Below are 22,378 nucleotides of genomic sequence, written 5' to 3'. Positions count from 1 at the left end.
TGATTTATATTTTTTTATTTAACTATACCTTTTTCTCAACTATTTGAATTACGCTATATCTATATATACATTTTTTATTTTTTCTTTTTATTTTATATATGGTGCTTTATAAAGACTCTTTAAGTTTGACATACATATATAACTATCACTCTACTTTTTGGGATCTATTGAAACGGGATGAAATTAAATGTATAGCGTAATAGATATAAATATAAAATAGGTTTAACCTGATCACGTTAACTGGTTCATGTAAACAAAGTCCTGAGGTAACATAAAAAATACAGTTGAATAAAGTATCTACGCCACTTTTTAAATACATAGTTGAAAATAAATCACGTTTTCCAATTTTCCATTTATTTTATGGCAAGTGAGCAGTAGTGTAACATGTTATTAGATACACCCAGATATCTCTACCTGTGGTAGCCGACTAATCTCAGCCGGAGGTCAAGCCGTGTTGTAGCTCCTCGGCTCTCCACGTTTATTATAATAAGCCCCTGGTAGCCATTATAAAGTTTACCCATCGCCCTTTATGTCTTGCTCCGCTAATATCATGTGCAATAACGGGATATTAGATTTGTTGTGGTCATATATTTTTTTATTATAAACATTTCAATATTTTATTTAATTCCAAGTATTTATGTATAGCAAAGGTCTCTAAAATGATGGTTGTTTTTAATTATGTCTTTAAGATATTAAATAATATAATCTATAAATAATCGGGCTTGTCTACTATTCTTATTTCTAAAAACAATATTAAACATACAGAAATAAATGGAAAAATGTTTTGAATGTGTTATCGAGTAAAAATATTTTAATTGACATCATGAATATTATTTAATTCGTGATGTAGGAACACGAGAATAAATTGTTGTTAAGTATGATTAGCAAAATATTTAGTTAACAGATTAAACTGTGTTAATTTATACTTTACGCTAATTGAAACACTGATTACCAAACAAATTAATCTGAGAGCAGACAATGGTCTTGACCTCTGTCATGTTTTTTTTATAATAAAAGGGTATAATTGTTATATATTCTATCTATAGTACAACTTTCGATCTAGTTCAGATTACAGATTCTCACTGCGTATAAGTATTGTTTACTTAAAAATGTAACTGTATATAAGTGAGAGCCTTTGTCTTTGGGATATTTATTATAAAGATATTATTACTACGAGTTTCTTGACTGTTCTCTCAGATTTGACTACATTCAGAATTGATGGTAGATTTCGCTTATCGTAAATTTAATAAACTTTAACGAATAATACATATTTAGATTTTTAATACATAGGTATTGAATAACTTACCTATTAGCGCTTGGATGTGGTAGTTGGGTATAATCTCATTTGCGGTAGACAGCTTGGCGGCGTTTTTCTTACACTGTAAACAATAATATTATTCATCAGCTGACCTTAATTTGTACAAGAGAAATTTGGTAGGGTTTGATGGCAAATAAAGCGGCTTGTTTGGACTCATAATGACAGTGATTGACGAAACAGGTAGATAATAACGGTTGTTAACAAATAATAAGACGAAGTTGCGAGAAGTTAATTTCATCGCCATCTGATTCAATGTTGCGCAACACGTTGCTCCAGACGTCACCAAATATTGTTGAATTACAAAAGTTACTGGTAAACAATTATTTCATGGATTTATTGTTGCAGAATCGACGGTGAATTAGTCGCATCGTGACGCCGTCCTGGAGTTCTGATTCTAGAAATCGGTCATCGAGAATTAATTGCGTGGTCTTTGAACTGTTGCCAAATGTTGGTGAGTAGGTAACCAGTTGCCTGCATTATTACATAGAATAAGATCTTATTTGAATAATCTAAGATTCATGGCACAATGTTCGTTTGTTTGTAAGTCATTATTATAGTGCTTACAATAAAGTTATAAAAAAAATATAAATAAGTATTCAGCCCCAATTTGTTTCTATATTCAGATACTGTAATGGAAATTGGTTGCCAGCAATATATTCAGTATATAGAATATTACTGTACTATCAGTATATATCTTATATCCATTCATGAAACAAATGGAAAGCAGATAATGTTATTTTTTATCATTTGAACGGATGTATACAAAGTGGCGGTTATATCTAGTATACAATATAGTGAATAAGTTGATAATAGACTCATCCTGAAAAGGTATTCTTCAAGACGGCCTGAACTTTTAAAGTTTTATGAAAAAAAATTGTTACTAAATCCTTCTTAATAAACTTGGGTCATAAAACAATACAAACCACTGATGCAAGCGCATATACAAGTAATATTAAGCGACTGATACACTTTTAAAGCTAAAAGTAATGGTGCAATAACTTTTTAGTTAACGATCGGGTTTATTTGGCCGTAAATTAAGTAGGTAGGTAAGTTGCGAAATTGTTAATGTCCCTTATTGTTTTCTTAAAGATTTGTGCTAACCGTTAATAAAATACAAATAGAGAGACTACGTAATTGTAAACTTATAAAAATATAAGTGTACAATTACCTAATCTGTTTATTGCAATGTTAAATCAGTATACACTTATTCATATAAAATAAAAATGACAAACTAATAAATAGCTTCATTAGATGTGCATTTAAAATATGCATTTCAATATAAGTTGACTTTTAATATCATATAATGTATAACTAACTATGAGGTTTATATCTAAACATGCTGTACATATAATTGATATATAAAAATACATTAAAAGGATTATTGAGTGTTATTGGTTCCCATTTAATGCCTAATCATTAATGTAAGGTATGAAGTATACATAAAAGGTATATTTTTAACTTATTGTGATATTAAATATTTGATGTTCATGTTAAAAAATTACAAATCATTAATGTAATAATTATTACAATTAACCAATATAAATTTTCAAAACGGCGTACTTATATAATTGGCAAATAAAATAATACATCAAAGGGTTGCATGCGTATTATGTGGCGACTAAGTATGCAATAAACATAAAATTAAGTATGTTAACGTGTTAAAATATCGCAATAATTAGTGAAATTATACTTATGTAATAAAACACGTCTCCATATTTTCTGATTCGATTGGAGATACGAAAGAATAAATATGTATTAAGTAGAATGGATTATATTTTATGACCAGTAGTTACTAATTTTAGTAATAACAACCCAGGAGTGTCCACATAGCGCCATCTGGTCCCAAGATCTTGAATCTTATTGCTTCTGTTATGGGACAACTGATATATTTTTTTTTGGTAAATACATACATAGATGGCACCATGGACATCACGCCATAATGTTATCCCTTTAGTCTATTGTACTCCTCATACGTTGCCATTTCTAAGAAACGAGGACCTTCCTTGACTATGGTGTTTAAGCTTCGTTCCCTGTAATTTCAATCATTACAGGGAACGAATTTGCCATATCAAAATACAGCTAACCAAACAGCCTAAAAGAGCAATGTACATTTCTCCTTTAGGTTGTTTAGTTTTTTTATACAGTACCAGCAGATCTGAGTAACTTCGTCTGTTGTCGCCGTTTTTGAGACATTATTCATTAATGCTCGGTTCTTTTTGAGCATGGCGCTGTATATCCCTTTATATACTCGTATATTCTCTTTCTCGATTAATGGGCTTTCTAACACCAAAATAATTCTTAAATTCGAACCAGTAGTTCCTGAGTGTAATGCGTTCAACCAAACAATCTCTTCAGACATATAATAAATATAGATTTGTTGGTGAATATATTGTGTGATCAGAAAATCGACTACATGAGTAAATTATTTAAGCCAACAGGATTTTTCAGTACTTGATATAGTAATATCATATATATTACGCACATTATAACATTTGATTTATTATTGTGTATCGGCGTGTTTCTTGTGACAACCAGTAATCAATCGTTTACTTTAGAGCGAGTCAACTGAAGCTTACCTCCAAAGATAGAAATCGATATTTTATTATTCCTAGTTAATATCTCATTTTCCGTCATCTCACGACTTTGCTCACATTCTCGACTATCACTGTATTCTTATAAGCTAGCCTTTTATAGTAATTTAATATTATAGTATATCACTTACCGATACTGCTATAAATTGTAATTCTGAATAATTTTATACTGATATTTATATATGGTGCTCTGTTTTAATAAATAATAGGTGCAGCTTGTATAAACTAGTCCGCTCTACTTACTAGGACTGATTTAATTTGTTAAACAAGTAACTACATATATTTTAAAAATATTAAATCGTTATTAATATGTTTAAAAGTTTTATTAATAAAAGCAATAGGCAAGTACAGTACTTAACTGAATCAGTATTCTGACTGAGCACTTGAAAAAAAATACTATAGTAAAGTTTCTTTATTCTACCGGCTATTTTTAATAGAATTCGTTTATTTAATACTAACCTCGTATAGGTGTATTGATTTAAGGACGGTCTATTTACCTGTTTCTAAATATTACAACAAAGCATTATGGTGTTAAATACATTTTTGTCTTTCATTTCAATTCTAATCTGCTCTGATTAGTACCAATAACAAATTTTATACATTAAAAATACCGTTGAATAGAATTCCTTCTTTTGATATTCGCTTAAAAAGGCTATCGTCATCTAGTTAGTTTAATAGATAATCTGGCACTGACAGTGGTAAAATTACATCTTGCATCAGTGTATTTATGCGCATAGGCGGAAAATAATTTCTTTATAGGCATGGAATCGATTAGCGGCGCAGTTTACGATGCGCGCGCGCCGCACCGCTAGTGTCAGCTTTATTACTGTCTTGTACACATTGCGTATCTGCTGTACTTATGTGACTTATGATGAATAAGTATACTAAAATAGCTTTAGTTTGTACAGTAATATATAAATAAGATCTATTTATTATTACTAGTATTTCTTAGCTTTAATTTCATGTGCGTGCTGGATAATTTAAAATTGTCATGCCTTTATACCATTATTTGGTATTGGCGAAATATATCATGCTCTTTCAATGATGCCCTTGGCCCTTATATTTCAGCTTGATTTCTTTTTATAGTAGATTTATATTAGATAGATAGAGTTGAGATCTATGACCGTAAACCAAAATATATTACAAAATATTTTATGACGTCTTATGGAAGTTTTCTAACAGTTTGAATTGCTTATAATATAATATTCTATAATATATATTCTATAATATAATATTCTCTTCATTTTTATTACATAAATTAGACATTTTTTTGGATAAGTGATTAATTTGCTTACTAAATGAAAATATTTATACATACAACTATAAATATTATGATGACTAATACCTTATACCGTACACGGGGTAAGTATTGGTTGAGCAAATTGATGAATCATCTAATATATTCGGTTCTCACATGTACGTTACATGATTGTGAGAATACAAACGGGTACAACTACTCTTTTCAATATAATATGATGAGAATTTCATAACCATAGATGATACGATTGCTTAACAAGATGGATAATTTCTTATCATGGCATGTGGTACAATGAATTCCCATCTGCAAACGAAACAAAGGCGTACAAACAATTTGTAGTCGCCATTAAAGTTTGACTATTGAATAACGAGATGCATCTCTATTACACACTGCTCGGTTTGTTATAGTTCATATCTACATATAGATAGATATATGTGACCTCCTGCATGTATGCATTACTCGACTTTTTTAATTTAAGGTACGAGAATATTCTCAATTTGATTGTATTATTGATTTCTTCATAATTTTGAAAATAAAATTACAATGTCATTGCTGTGGAAAAAAATTATGTACGAGTACCTATGTGTTAAAATTTAATCATTAAATTAAAATGCAAAAATAATATATAATAATTAGGAAACGTAATATACGCAATTACTTCTATATACACCTAACTGTTTAATTCTTAAATATTAATATCTATGTATATTTTAAACATAGAAAAAACATCTATAATACCTATATTTTCTTTGTTGAAATGAACAACTCTTGTCATTAACTAATATTGTTTTTATAATCCTCATATAAACATATAAAATACTATAACTGTTTGTGGAAAATTTCAGGTAATTTATTTACCTGAAATTTTCATTTTAACATAATATAATAGTTTAACATAATTAAAAGAATTTATTCATTAAATAAATTTCATAATATTCTCTGATCTAATATGCTGTATGTATCATATGTTTATTGTACTATATGACTACAATAGGCGCTGATTCTACGCTATATAAAGCAATGGAAGCTCCATCTACATTAATCGCCACTCAAAATTGATACGACGTTATGGCGTAACATATTTTTATAGGTCAAGGTTTCTAATATGAGGTAATAGAATAGTTTCAATAAATGCCTAATACAAAAGGTTAATAGATAAGCTAATCATTTATAAAAAAGCTATTGTGCTAAAGTTCAATTAAACAGGTTCGAGTTAGGAAGAAATTACCAACCAGTTCTCTGTCAGTTGATTTTGTTTATTTTCTTAGTCTAAAGAATGCAGTTCTAGTTTAATATCTGATTAAACTCGATTGCTAAGAAAACATCAGGTGACAATACCAAGCAATATAGGTATTAAAATTTGTAAATTTAATTTTTATTAATTTTTACACCACAAACGTAGTTTAAACAAAAACAAGTAAAATATTTATTGCATATTTTTCGCTTTGTTACTGTTTTATTATATTATGTAAAGATAAATATCGTTGCTCTATTGAGATTGTAGATGATGTAGTGTGCAATTACGATGTCGAACAGTGGTTGGCACGAAATAACAATAATTATGTTGTCCAGATCGCGAGTCTATCTGAGGTACCTACCTACTTAAATCGTGTCGCTGTTAAAGTAAGAAAAAATTTGTATTATTTAAATATATGAAATGGGAAACTTTTACTATTTTTTATATATATATCTTAAGTGACATAAAGAAAGAAGAGTTACAGTTTACCTAAAAAAGTGAGGAGGTCTTTCTCATCTATCGGTTATCGAAATATACAAAATATGCATTAAATATAAATATAAACCTTTACCTTACTACCATTTACTTTTATCACTAATTTTATACTATGTTTTGATGCATTCGTCGTTTCAAACACGTTTTACATTTGTTTGAAACCATCGCTACTTCTGTAGTAATGCCGCACATATTACACTCGGAGGAAAGTTTACTACTGCAGCATGACGGAGTCATGGTGATTCGACTAATTGTAATGAATAAAGAAAAAAGGATCTACTTTCGGTTGGAAACAACCGTATAACTGGAGGTTTCCAATTTGATGGTATTTTACTTGCTTTCTTTTCTGTGTAGTTATTTTCTTTTTAAAATTTACATATACATTTACAATTTTTTATTTAAATTATGATTAATTTAAAATATAAATAAAAAGAACAATAAAAACATAAATATCGTGTGATAAAATTCGAAAATCTCTAATTGCAGATTATTTAAGCTTACTTTATGTTCGCAATACTCGACATGTACTCGACATTGGGCAAAGAATCAAAAAAGGAAACAATATAATAAATTAGTGTTGAATACTATTCAGAATTGCCTGTATAAACCCTAAGTACATTCTTATCTTACCTGTGTAAATGTCGTGTCACAGAATAATATAGGTATATTTTATTCAAAAATTTCTGATTGCAGATTATTTATCGATTACGAGCTTCATACTATGTAAATATGTGGTATAAGGTGTAAAGAAAATGAAAATAAAAAACCAATAAATTGGTGTTCATTACTATTGAGAGTGATATAAAATTAATAATCTGAAATTCAATTATATTGAATCCATTTTGTATGAGTTACATGATTTCCTTATGTACTCTCGGTTCAGTTAAGTGTAAAAACTTAAGTCCGGAATATAGGGTCATACCTATATGGAAATTACTGATGGTCGAATTGTTATAACAATAAAGGAAAAACTGACATCTATAAAGGTGATGAGGGAATTGTTACTACTGTAGACTGGTAACCTTACTGTTATTTTTAATAGCTGAATTTGGAAAGCGGCGATCCTTGCTGGAAATTATTGTGGTTGATTTTCGCGATTTCGATTGGCTAACTGATATATATCCAGTCTATTATCCACCACTGGTTCCCAAAAACACTTCCCATTATAGTATATCCACATAGAATAGTATACTAGCTTGCGCCGAGCACACTATTCCATCATGATCAATACAAAAAAGAAAATATCTATAGCCCTGTCTGGTATCATAAATTATTTTCCACAACGGATTTTAATTTGAAAATTTCATGTTCATTGGTATATCTGGGAATATGAGTATTGCTTACATTATGGTCGTATGGTAAAATAACTATCCACCATTAGCCGTGATTTAGTGCATGTCATGAAGTAAATAATAAAAATGTTTACGTCATCATTTTTGTTGTTATTACTGCAGCCTCTTACATTTTACGAGCGATGTGCATAAAATAAGGGTGCTTATCTTCTGATGAGACTTTTAGGAGATTTTTTTATTACTTTCGAAAGTAAACTTATGCAACCTACATTTTTACTTCTATAAGACATCACGTTGAAATCGATGTTTAAACTAACTCATATTATATTATTAGATATACTCTATAATAAGAATGTTTACATTTTAGTTCTTGGAAATGCTAAAACATGAAGAGTAGACAAAAAATGCATACAACATATCATATGCTTAAATGCCAAATTGCAGAAATTTAATATATCAAAAACGAGTTAACCAGTTTATGTAAAGGATCCATTTTATGACATATCTCTTCAACTGTTATTGACTAACGTAAATACCAGTTGCTGGCTAGCTCAATTCTACAATTTGTCCATGAGATATTATGAAATAAAGCATATACACACACATACATAATGTCACGGCTGTACCCATCTGGGATAACAGCTCCGAAATATTGTCAACTGTTGATGGTGGAGTCATTTGACATGTGTATTTGATGTAAAGCTTTCCCGTTTTATCATGAAAGTATGTGTGAATAGAGTGGAATGAGTTAACAATAATAAAAAAAAAGAGGAACAACTAAATCCATATATATATATATTAATCGCAAGAGTGCTCATAACAACAGTAAAAGAATGATATGAAATATAGAATTAATAAAATAAATGGTGGGCAAGCTGGCAGTAAAAGTATGTAAATTTAGATAAGCCGTCATTGTCATATGCATTTCGCGGAGATATCACGTCTCTGGTAGATTTTGTAAGGTTACAAGTGTTTCCAGAGTAACCTTGCTTGAACGTTGTGTGGCCTAAGTAACGGAAATCCGTTGATATTTCATTTTACACTCACTTGTCGGTGTAATGGCATTCAGTCAACTGTATCTGACAACCAAACCGGCTGAGTGAAGCACTAACAATCACTTGATAATAAATTAATGAGCTGGTTTTAGTCGTACCAGTTATAATAACATGGATTAAGTAGATTGCAGGTAAGATGATACACAATTAGTCAAAAGTTATTCGAAATTCTGTAAATATACTGACGCGGTAACGTGTTTTCACAGAAACCATGTTAATCATTGTAATTGGACTGTTTTTTGTTGACTGCCGAGATTTCGCTCTAGTAATCATAAATATTTTATTACTAATTTTAAGCAGAGTATTTAAACATATAAAATTATGTGTAATTGTTATACTTTCATATAAAGAGGTAATAATTATATATTAATTATAGGCAACATAAAAAAGCGCATCGAGTATCCAGCATAGCGAGAGATTGACTTATGAATGAGACTGATTCAATGTTACTAAACATTCAAAAATTGTCGTTAGATAACGTTGCGGATAGCTATAGAATATGTTTAGTCCAGTTAATTTTTATAATAAATAAATACATAAAGATGTCCCAAAAGTGGATTATTTCGAGGACGTACTGGTAAGGAATGGAAAAATTGATCGATTGATCTTCTAGCTACCACTTCAATCGAACTCCCGTCCTATACAAACGATGATCGAAATTACTATAGGCTGAGCCCAGATTCGAAATCCTAGCGGTTTTCTCGGACTAAATTCGTATCCGTCAGGCAAGAGTGGCCCGCATCATCAGTTCAAACCCGTCCTATATTCGACCAATCCTAGTTCGAAAAAAGAACAGATTGTAAATGGTATTGTCAGCAGTACGTAAATATTTGTATATATTTCAATAAAATTAATAATTGATTATTTAATGCTTAGATGATTAATTAAATCACTAACTATGTAAAGTCAGCAAACGTCTCTGATTTTTTATAGTAGTAATACATACAATCATCAATTTGAATTATTACTCCACTCCATGAAAGAAAGTGCTCTCGCAGCACTAAAGCATACCAATCTCGATTCCAGTTATACGTCGCAAAATAAAAAGCAACTATTTATTTTTCTGTCCTCACCGGCCTGACATTTTGACGTTCACGATGGTACACCAGCTGACTCAAATGAGCTCGATTATTGTCCAGTAGCATTACGGAGGCATGTAAAAAGTGCCCGCTGTACCAGTTTTTCGTACAGCTACCGTATTGACAATTTTAATTGTCATTGTGCAATGTCAAAAACTTTATGCCAAAAAATAAAATGTAGCATAGGAAAGATTAAGCAAAATCTCCTTGAGTCACTTTGGGCAAGGGGTCAGAGTATCTGCTGGCTGTTTACGTATATTGTATTTTACGTGTTTTTATTTGAGAATAGTTATGCTGATTTATCTTGGAAAAGAATTGTATATGCCAAATATTTGTATACTTAAGAGCATAAAAATCTGTGTATATGTAGGTATAAAATATAAAAGATTTTCCGTAACAGCTTAAACTAGAGAGGTACACATATCATTTTGATTTATACAATACTAGCAATGCCCGCGGTTTCACCTATGTTAAATTTCAATAAAAATATAGCCTGTGTTTTGTTCTGATGCATAAACTATATTACTGTAAAGTTTAATCAAAATCCGTTCAGTAGTTTTTGCGTGAAAGAGTAACAAACATCCATACTTACAAACTTTCGTGTTGTTAAGATTAATATTAACTTTAGGTACTGTTTCGGTATTTTTATAATTTATATTTGAAGGTGGCATCGTCATTATAATTTTAAACATATCCTGACCACTGCGGAACATTTTATATATAATATAAAAAAAGACATTGAATTGTAAAGACTACATTTACGATTTTACAAATATATGATGACAAACTCGAATCTATTAATCAAATATTAGTGCAGTATATGTGCTATTTGATAACAAAGGCCATAATATACGTGTGTATCAAAGTGTACTTTAATTTTAGTTATTGAAATGTGAATAAGTAACAAACAAAATGTTTGGAGATCTTTACTCCTATACTAACTTTCACATTTATAATATTAGCACGATTTTGTGAAATAAGCATCTTCTACAATATTAGTAATCCATATCATAACGTGCATTTTCTTGGATACTACATCATAATATAAATCATAAATAAAACAAATTATTCATGCACATAATAAAGAGGCGAGGATCGTGAGTGTAGCCAACATTTCTTAAACTTCATGGGTCCTCGTTATCGATATTATTGTAGATATCGATAAATATTACGAAATCGATTACATTTTACATCAGTACAGCAGACTGCAGCGTATAATGTTTAAATATTTATATAGCTGTCTACTATTGTTTTGATTTAAGGATGTAATAATATGAAATTATTATATTAAATATTCATATTGACAAGAGACGCAATGCTATGTAGGTACTAGAACAGGTTATAGTTTCCATGAATATTGATAACTATTCATTTTAGATATCGATTTATGATATTTATCTACTGATGAATTTCTGGCGAAGATCTACATAGTCACAGATTATTTATTACAAACATGAGCAGGTACAAATATAGACAGAATAAATAATATGTGTAAAATTGTGTGACATTAATTTATAGCTTCCTCAAGTAATTACTTTCATAGTGGAAACAGTTAGTCTTAGCAAACAGTGGGCATGTCAAGTGTTGTCTTAAGCAAAACAGCGATAGTTGGCAATACCTCTGCCTACCTCTAGTTTCTGGCAATACCTCTGGGATAACTGTCGCGACCCTATGTTATGTATATTTATTTTTTTATGGATGCGCAGTTACATTTTGTATAAAGCTTCAAAGTTTTGCAGAAAAGATTCAAAGATTGCAGTAGCGTGTAAAACTATTGGCAATAAGGCAGGCAATCTCCCTATGTGGACCCATAGGGAGTTCCACCCCGACCACACTTTTACACACACACACCCGACACCGTCCTCGATGGATCCCCCGTCCAATTCAAACGGGGATCGATATTACGACGGCCTGAGCCGAGGTTCGAACCCCTAGTGGTGCCCTCAGACTAAAGTTCATAAAACAGTACGAATATTGGCTAATTGGTTGTATATACTATTTTTCTCATTAAAAGATGACATATACAATATCTATACAGTCATTTGAAAGTAATAAAACAGATCAAGCGCAAATTGGACTCGCGTGCTGAGTGCCTTGTAATTAAAGCTTCATGGATTTTATGGTTCCGTATATGTAATATCTAAGTGAAATTTTTAACTGCCGATTTTACAAGATAAGCTTTTTGATGGTACTATAAGATACTATTTTTAGGTTAACACGAAAGTTGGTTAATGCAGTGCTATACTAGAAGTTTATTAACATGATGTAATTAGTTAATAATTTTTAATTAAAGTACTTTTATTGTTATGACGTAATGTATATATATATATATATATATATAAGGAAATAATAATGCTGTCTAATCTTCTTTTTAATTATGATCATAATTGAAATTGGAAAGATGGTAGTCAGAAGTGATAATTTATTAATTTTATTTAGTTGTTATGTTTAATGTAGTTGATTACAAGAAACCAAGATATATAATAAGTAATATTATTGTTATTCTAATTCTAACAATAATAGATACATAGAACTTTGGTTATTTAATATTACTTAATTAAATATTCTGTTCTATTTAGTTATCTAGTGATTGAGTATAAGATCCACCAGTTTAAACTAAAGTAAATAAAATGACCGTAGAATTATTTGCAAATTGTTTGACCTTAATTCTGCCCACACCTTAAGTGCTGGAGTAGATACATTAATGTCGTCCTTGCACTTTGAGGTGGGCCATCACTTTGAACAATTTACTGAAGTGAGAACCAGTTCGCGCGACGTCGAATTCGAGTATGACGACTCATCTCCGGTATTAGTGAGCCGGCACAGCTTCCTGTTCACAGGATGTTGCTCCATATTCACTAGTCATTAACTTAATGGCATGGAACTGAACATCAGTATTGTAAAAGTTATTGGATGATTTAAAAAAAAAAAAACTTTAATATGTTTATTGTCGCTTATATTTTTATTCATAAGATTAAAAAATTATATCTACACTTTAATTATTAAGAATATTTTGTCACTTTCAAATTAAGAAATTTGAAATTAAAGTGTGTAATATTTTAATAATAAAATAATTATTATAATAATATATTGGTTGGACGATATCTAAATAGAGGCTAGAGTTTTTATATTAGGTTAACAGTGCGTTAGCACCGTTGCCATACAGAAATTGAAATTTTTGGTAAGATTTGTTATGATTAGAATCTTTATTGTCTAGGTAAAATTCCCTGCTAAATGTCAACTATATATATTAGGTATTCATAATAATTCCATTGCGATTTCGTGCACGCTCTATGTACGAATCTAGTTGTTATTCAACTAGTATCATTAATAAAGTAAATATCTTCACGTTACTAAATTACGGTTATCTTGTTTATTTCCGCCACACGTGCGGCTAGTAACTTTTTGCGAAGACAACTTATCGCCTGTTTGTAGAAAGATATCACTTATATTATTAAACATTCTGTTAGTAATCCATTAGGTTGTGAGTTTAGCATCCCGCCTTACTTTCGATGGTTGCGGATTCGACTCCTAGCCCATGCTAACAGTCGATTTCGCATGTACCATTACAAGCATTGCTATTCATGACTACGATTGTCTTTATTGATCTGGGTATTTGCTATGTATACTATATATTTCTATATAGGTATAAACAACAAATAGAACAATTGCTAATGTGGGTAGTGAATCACTAGGATACAACGCTCTCCTATACATATATACCTACTGGCACTAAATAACTGTACTACTTTGCTAGAAAGTTCCTTATTGATAATTGCTCAATAAAAATCCATTCATTCAAAACTAATCTAGTGATGTAACCTCTTATCTTTCTTCTGCTAAAGAAAAGAATGCCAAATTCTTTTGTGTGTGGCCATTTATACTAACACAATAGTCATCTTTCCGTATGAAAAATTAAATATACAACGACTCGTTAATCAATAAAAGAGTGCTATTTATTTTAAATCATAAAATGTCAATAGTAACAGCCAGACATAGCTATTTAACATAGTAATCTCTGATTGTTAACATCAGATGGTTCAAACGTTCCGACGATGCGCTCAGGTCAAACTAATATCGACTTTATACCTATTGCTACGGGATATAATATAGATTGGTGAGTTTTAAAAAATCGTGCTTACGGTAGCTGAAATCAAGGGTCATAGAGATCAAGCGTGATCGAAAACTGATATTAAAGATTGTAACAAGAGTGACGCATGCGTGAAAGAGATATTAGTGTGGCGCAAGGAGTACGCTAGTGATGAAACTTCCACTGTTACACTGATGGACAAACGTCTTCGGACACAACTAATACGTATATATTTTTTTCAGTTATAGTGTAATATTATAATTGAATTTGTTATTATCAGAAATGGAATTCTTGTATATTTCTTAAAAGAAAACGTCGTGTAAATATTCCATAGTTATTTGGTAGTATACTTGCGTAGTTAATGGGGGTATATTGGATGTAAACAAAGAAGTTACAAGGTTTTGTATGTGAGTTTTAAAAATACTATTATATTATCTTTTAAAATTAATAATATTATTTTGTTAGATATTGCGGACTTATATATTCTAAGGATAGAGAATATTCATGGAAATTAAAGATTTAAAAGATTAATGTTATATAATTAACAATACCCATGCATTATCGGTTTTATGCACCTCAAGTGTATAGAACATAATTATAACAATGGACGCTCTCAAGCCTTGCTTCGAATAATAATGGACATTGGACATGACTATATCGGTTATACCCATACAAGAAGAAGAAACTTATTCAATAGAATTTTTGTATTTATTTGGTAGAATTTTTATTAACAGGTGTGATTATTTATTTCGTTACATTTAATTCTAAACAAACGATATTACATATCATTTATTGCAAGCAATCATCTGGGATAACAGTGAACGTATGTTGTCAACTACCTTCTACTATATTAACAAATTAGTGAAAGCACACTCACAAATTACCCCCGACAATGTCAAACGAGCCATTAAAATAATCTGTGCAACCAACTTGACTCTAATCTGTTTATGTTAAATATTACATGTGGCTCTTTGATGTGCCCGCTTCGCTCAATTTAAGGCACTCCACTCATGCGCACCTCCAATTAAGAGCGAAAAATATCGCAGCCACCAAAAATGCTACTTAGTTAAGCTTCATCAAAATTGTTCACTTTCATTGCTTGGCTTTTTTCGTCGGCCATGATACGCCTTTTAAAGCTTTTGGTAATTTTGATTGTTTGTAATGATCGCGAAATGTTTTTACTTCTTTTTGACCGGTTTCATTTGGATTTATTTTGTTTTTATTTAAATTATCCTTAATGAAATTTCCTAAATAATAAATCATGGATATTATTGTAACTGCTTGGCCAATACAATGATAATAGACTAATACTCTACTCTTATCGTTTCTGGCTTGGGTCAACTTTTTTTTATTAATATAGTATAGTAAGCTACTAAAGCATAACATCAGGAATCATTATTATGTTCTTTTTATCCTCATTCACATAACAATGTATGTTTGTGTTAATAATTTCTCATACCTGCCCACTCTTTTACATTCAATCCAGATGGATAATTAACGCCTACAATAAACCCCATCTTTGCAATTTATACATATAAAAATAACAATTTCATGAAACAATCTTGGAATTAACTACCCAGTGGGTGTTGGCGCTCTTTAAAATATGTAATATTATAACGTAGGTCAGAATTGACATTACATTTATTGATTTGACCTTTAAACCAACTATTGTCTTCTTCATATTTTTGTTATTAAATATGTCGGTTTATAAAATTATTTTGAGTTTTCATTTTTAGGAAAATAATAGGTTTAATTACATAAAGTTTGCAATATATAGAGAGAGTGCCAATTCTCTTCTTTTTAGTGGATACACTAATAAATGTTAAATAAGTAATATTTTATTGTAAGTTATACGTATAGAACATAAAAGAATAATATCGCTGACAGACCATTGTTGACATGCAATGAATCTGTTTGGTCAAAAATATAAACTTTTATATAGGAGTTTTTTATAACTTTACTAGGAATTAGAAAGTTATTCGTGAATTTCTACGAAATATGAGGATAACAGGAGAAACGACAACATTAGTTTTTGTTTATGATATGTACTTGTAAATATAGCATAGTGTCAAGTTAATTTTTTTTTTAATTATTCTAAGTTGTGGGCCACAGTTGGTCTTTTAGGAAATATTAGTACTGTAAAAAGCAAGTTTGTAGAGATTATGCAGTCATAGAAATAATTATATTTCCTGTAAATACATAGTTTTTATATGCTTAAAAGAAATACCGTTTTTTAATCTGGCGAGTCGGTGACATTCGGACGACTCAAAGCTCCGTGTGAAGTGACAGCAGATTCGATTCGTTCCAAATACATTACGGGAACACAATACAGTATAGAACCTATCTGTGAACTTTATTGTCCTTATAATAGGGTTTAAATTTCCATACCTTAAACGCACATACCTTGTTGGTAAATAACACATCTCATCTCAAACGGATCAGAGCATCTCAATACGCGGCCCGTGAGAATTAATTTCGTAGAGTAATGACCTTCGCGTTATACTTAATCTGTGACATGGTTGTGGGAATACTCGTCAACGTAAATTAATCTGGTTTAGTTATTAATGTATTCTTCACCGTGATTTTATGTAACACCTTATTAACTGTATATTAGTAATAAAAAATGTTATATAGCTCCTATTTGGAAGTAATTTGTGATCGCCTTTATACTTTGGTAGCTGTAATTTGCTTTACACTTCCTTAGGCACTGTCCACATTACGTAGAAATAATGTATTCGTGAATCGAAATCGAAATGAGAGAGTCTCCTTTGTTACGTAACGCAATTGTGACTTATCTCAATGCTAACATATTAAAGTCGATTGGTTTGCAAATTGAAGTATGACAGCTACTGAGTTCGAGTTACTGAGGTAGTGTTTGTACAAAGTCTGCGTGGGTATCAACTATTGGCTTACAGCCATCATACATTGCTTTGTAAGATGTGTTTAGATTGAAGTCACGGAAGGAAAGAAGGATAAAATTAGGAAATATGGAGGAATGACAACGTAGACCTCTGAGAACACAGTCATTATATGATTAGGTAATGTTCATAGTGGTGTATATAAGAAACAACACGGTAAAAACAAGCTTTTTTGTAATTCCACTTAAGTACATAAAATAATTAACATAGTGCAATTGTAAAATGGACCATGGATATTGATTTGTTTCAAACGACAGTTGTTAGCAACTGCGATACATAATTAGGCCCCAGGTCTTGCCTATTGAATTTGTAGCGGTGTAGAGCCATAAGAAATGGTCCGCTGGTGGTCGTGTCTTTTATATTCGACCGTCCTCTACTTCCTGCAATTAACGAGCTCAATCGTACGTAGAGTGCACTGCATATATGTGCATAAACCTCACTGTATGTATGTGAATATAGATTAATCTTAACATATTTTTTGTTGTGTACAAAAAATATGCTAATCCAGACATATGGTATAAAAATAGTAGTTTAGGATAATACAATATTTTAATAAGTGTAGTGTAACTTCAATACAAATTAGAAAGTATGTTTGCCTGTAAATCTGATTGTGCGTTTGTTATTTGTTTATGAATAAATGGCTGAAAGAATCACAATGCTTTTCTTTTATTTAAAACAGTAGATAAAGTCGCAATTTGCAGCTTGTGTTATATATCCTTATATAGTTACATATATAATTGTATTAAACAGAGAATTGTAATTATTCTTAATGTCTTATTTTAATTCATTAACCATTTACGGGTATTTCTTTAAACCAAGATATTAACATAAATTGGAATTTTATTTAAATTAAATTTATATATATTTATGAAGTATACGTACGTAAATATATAAGTAATACATGTTATGAATAACTTATCGTGTTTACGAATCTTCTTTCATATTTTTATTAGTGTGTTACATCTCCTTGGTAATAGTAACGTGAGGATGTGTGTATGTAACACATGTCACTGGTTTTCATCTGTAGATATGATATGGCAGAAAATATGACGTCGGCCACGCCTCGCGGCCATCGAGCGTCTTAGAAATCTTGCAATGTGATTATCAATGCAATAAACCCGAGTACACAATGTTTATAGTGTATTTGTATTAAATAATAATAGAATGAAAATAAATTATGTAGAAACGAAAATATTTAGGTGTAGATATCCCTTACCACTTAAGGGTATGAAAAATAGATACTAGCCGATTCTCAGACCTACTGAATATGCATATCAAATTTCATAAAAATCTATCAAGCCCTTTGGGAGGAGTATGGTAACTAACATTGAGACCCGAGAATTTTATATATAAGATAAGATTACAACGGTATATACAATAATAGTAAAGTACGTTGTAATATTCCTTAGCAGTTGTTCCAATTGCACAGCCACGGGACACAGTTACTATTTGAAATCAAATACGGATAAAGAGAAATATACAAATATGTTAAAAAGTTTATTAAAGTTCTAAAAACATGGAGTCTTCAGCATTCACTTCATAATATTATTAATAAAATTTAAGTAAATGCGTTGCATTAATTTTATTCATAACACAATACAAAAAATTTCGTCATGAATTATATAAATGCTGCACATAACACTTTTCATCATAATAAGACACACGTAAATTAATTAAGAGAGTATTAATTTAATAATCTGAAGATTTTTAAGTAAGACAATTAAAAGTAAATTTCTTTACGATTGATTGTGGTACATGTATGTATGGCTTTATACGCACGATGAACCACATAAGAAAGCCAATCCGTCGTCATCCAGTTATGGCTTCTATGATATTATTATTAAAAAATGAGCGCATGCCTGCAGCCACTTTTCACTACCATTGCCTTATTAAGTTCTAACAATCCAATAGCAATGTGAGTTTGACGGGAAATCATTCTATTTCTTTTCTCTCAAAGTTAGTACAAAATACTTGATATTAATTAATAGTGAACTGAACGACAAAGTAACGAAACGATAAAAAAAATACGTTATCAGTAGACACAGTAGGAAATTTTATTAAATGATGAAAGTGTAGAATTATTGCGTCCTTAAGAGAAAAGACGATAAATACCAAAAAACACAAATTAAGTTGTAATTGACACTAACTTTATTTATAATACAAAATTATTAATATTAGTACAATAAAAAGAGCGAGAGAGAGAACGAGTTTTATTATGACGATACTAAACTACTAACAGACAACACTATACTAATTTGAGATGTCTTTCACTGATTGTTTTTTTCACATTGGATATATATCATGTTTAAAAAAAAATTCACCGGAGCTGACTACTAAAAATATTTAAAATATAAGGTATCCTTTTATAAGTATCCTTTTATAAGTGTAATAATACCGATATGTCTAAATAAATTAAATACATTATATAATAAATCTCTGCGTGTGTGAATTCGATTGTACTATGTTTTAAAAGGCTTTTTATTTATTTTAATATTTAAAAATTAAGGTGTCAAGAATAAACTGTGCTCATATGACGAAGTTTATAAATCAGTGTCATTTTGACAGTAAATAATTAAAGTTTAGAAATATGCTGTAAAGCTTATTTGCGATGTTAAGATAACTACCATGCTGGATATCAGGTGTTTAGAAATCGCGCACAAATCATAGATAGCGAGCAAGGTCGTCCGCTTAAAGAATTTTCGCTCAGCCGCGATGCGTGCTTTATAACTGTTACGAAACTATGATCAGATAACACGTACCTATTCGTAACTGTTATCCGAAAGCGAACGCGAACTTGCTCCTGACATGGACGCCACAGAAATCACCGCATGCCATAATAAAATTGAGCAACGACATAAAGTTATAATTACTAAAGAATGTTGCAAGCGTCCGAGTCGTGTCGTTAGGATCAATATCAATGTAACAATGCTGCCGATTGGTTTGTGACTCATCAAGGCTCTGAGGTGAAGGCTCTCGCTATCCCTTGACCGCTCCCTGTATGTAGGCCTTGCTTTCGATGTGGCGATCATGAGATAACTGAACTGTCTCGACTCACTATTGGGAATGATTGAAATATCATCAATGAGATGGACGCTCAAGGAGTTCAATATATTTCTGGTTGTAATTGTTTTGCCCCATTATATCTGCTACTTATTTTTGTTTACATATCATGGCAATTATCTGTTTATTGTTAGAAATTTCAAGGTTGGGATTTCTCTACTGTGATAGGTGGAGTAGGTAAATATTTCTTGATAGTACTATCTTATGTAGTAATTAATATAATCTTATGTGACTCTTTAAGTCTTTTTATTCCTTTTAGATACAGTTTCCGTAAAATTGCTCCAACGTTAGAATTTATTTTTATTTTTTTACATGATTCATGGTTTATTTCGGTATTTTGATCGACTTCTAGTTTATTATTATATTCGAAATAACCTCGCTCTTTCATTTCATTGTCCAAGTTGACATAATCGACATTACAATCGATGAGTGGATCGAATCGAAAGTTACGACTGATTTTATCACATGTCGCGGCAAGGTCAATATTGTCCTTTAAGGATTGGGGTTAATGGCTGTCCTCTTGATATGCATAAGATTTTGATCGATCCATTAGGAGGAATTATCCCATCTACTTTGCGCAATCGATCTTTGTCGCTAGTATTGAAAAAGAATAATGGAAGATGCGCATAACTGGCCCGTAATCTCGAAAGCGATCACCCAGATGTTCTGTTACGAGTGTTTGTTGGTGAGGCTTAAAAAAAAACAGAATACACGGTCGGATGCGCAAGCTGTAGAGCGCACGCGCAGCCTCCGATGCTATCGCGACCGCTCGAGGGGCGTTACGAAAACCACTTACCTATCAGATGCCATCGCCGAAGCATACTTATTATTTTGGCTACTCCATATTCAAATTATAATTTAAAATATGTAGTGCTTTATTTTGTTAAACAACATTTGGAAATGCTGTATATCCAAAGTGTTAAATTAAGTTTACTCTTGTCAAATAATTATATCTCTGTGTGGGTTTGATTTACTGGTATGTATATATTTCTAATTATGACAGTTCATCTCATTTAGTCTACAAACAACAAAAGCCTATTGAAAGTAATTTAAGTTTCAAAGCAGTAATAAATCGTACAACTACACAATGCCAACATTTAGCGTCATTAACATCTAAGTTAAAAGAGGTGCTCTATTCAAGGATTGATATGAAATTGCTTATATTTCTGAGTATTCATAAATTATTTTACACAAACAGGTTAGAGTAGGTGATATGATGTTCTAAAGTTATATTGTCTCCATTTGAATATATACCATAGTCATTGCTTCACGTACATGAATGGAGGAGTTGAAAATAGGTAACAATTTATTAAAAATATACTACTGAACTGGTACATTCAGTTCTTTATATTCATACTCCTTAAATAAAGAGTAAAACAAACAAAAATATTTTTTATCCATTTATAATATATAACAGGATTACAGACAAGTCTATACTATATTATAAAGGTCTCCGAAACTACTGCAAATTGCAAATAATATTTTTTTTTAACATTGAGGATTATCCTTTTAGAATTACCAATTAGTAATTACTACATAAATAAGAGCAAAACTAAATATAGTTGCCTAAACTCTCTATAGTAGAGAAGTCTGTCAATGATTGATTCTAAATGATCATTATCTTCTCAATCGTTAGATGAAAACAAATTGTGCATGTTTCTAGTAGAACTCATTTATCGCAAGTTGCTGCTACAAATTCTTGCTTGTGGTTTTTATGATTGGCTTTTACATAACGGATGCTTATTGTAATATCGCATTCCTATACTATCCGTAACCAGTTCTGCTCATCAATTTAATATTACAGTCCATCTAACTCTAGATATATCATGTTGAAACGACAGCTTGGAGGACAGACTGTTACGCAATTTTAGCGTACAATTAATAACAATAGCAATGTTTTAGTTTTTCACATGACTATCTGCCGCGTTTGTATCGTTATGTGTAACAATGGAATCGTTATTGTTTGAAGCGTGTTGTTTTCTTTA

The 22,378-nt window shown here is 30.7% G+C and overlaps 1 protein-coding gene across 1 annotated transcript in view; it reads right to left on the bottom strand.

Annotated features, from left to right (window-relative positions):
- Positions 1 to 22,378, bottom strand: part of LOC131847217 (transcription factor hamlet-like) — a 122,432-nt gene that overhangs the window by 73,618 nt on the left and 26,436 nt on the right. Inside the window, exon 2 of the mRNA XM_059196708.1 lies at positions 1,307 to 1,379. The gene's annotated coding sequence lies outside the window, so the exon portion shown is untranslated. The remainder of the gene's footprint in view (positions 1 to 1,306; positions 1,380 to 22,378) is intronic.

Source organism: Achroia grisella, unplaced genomic scaffold, assembly GCF_030625045.1.
Source record: "Achroia grisella isolate CSIRO2021 unplaced genomic scaffold, CSIRO_AGI_Agris_v1 utg516, whole genome shotgun sequence".
Lineage (NCBI taxonomy): Eukaryota > Metazoa > Arthropoda > Insecta > Lepidoptera > Pyralidae > Achroia > Achroia grisella.
This window is presented reverse-complemented; position numbering and strand designations above follow the sequence as displayed.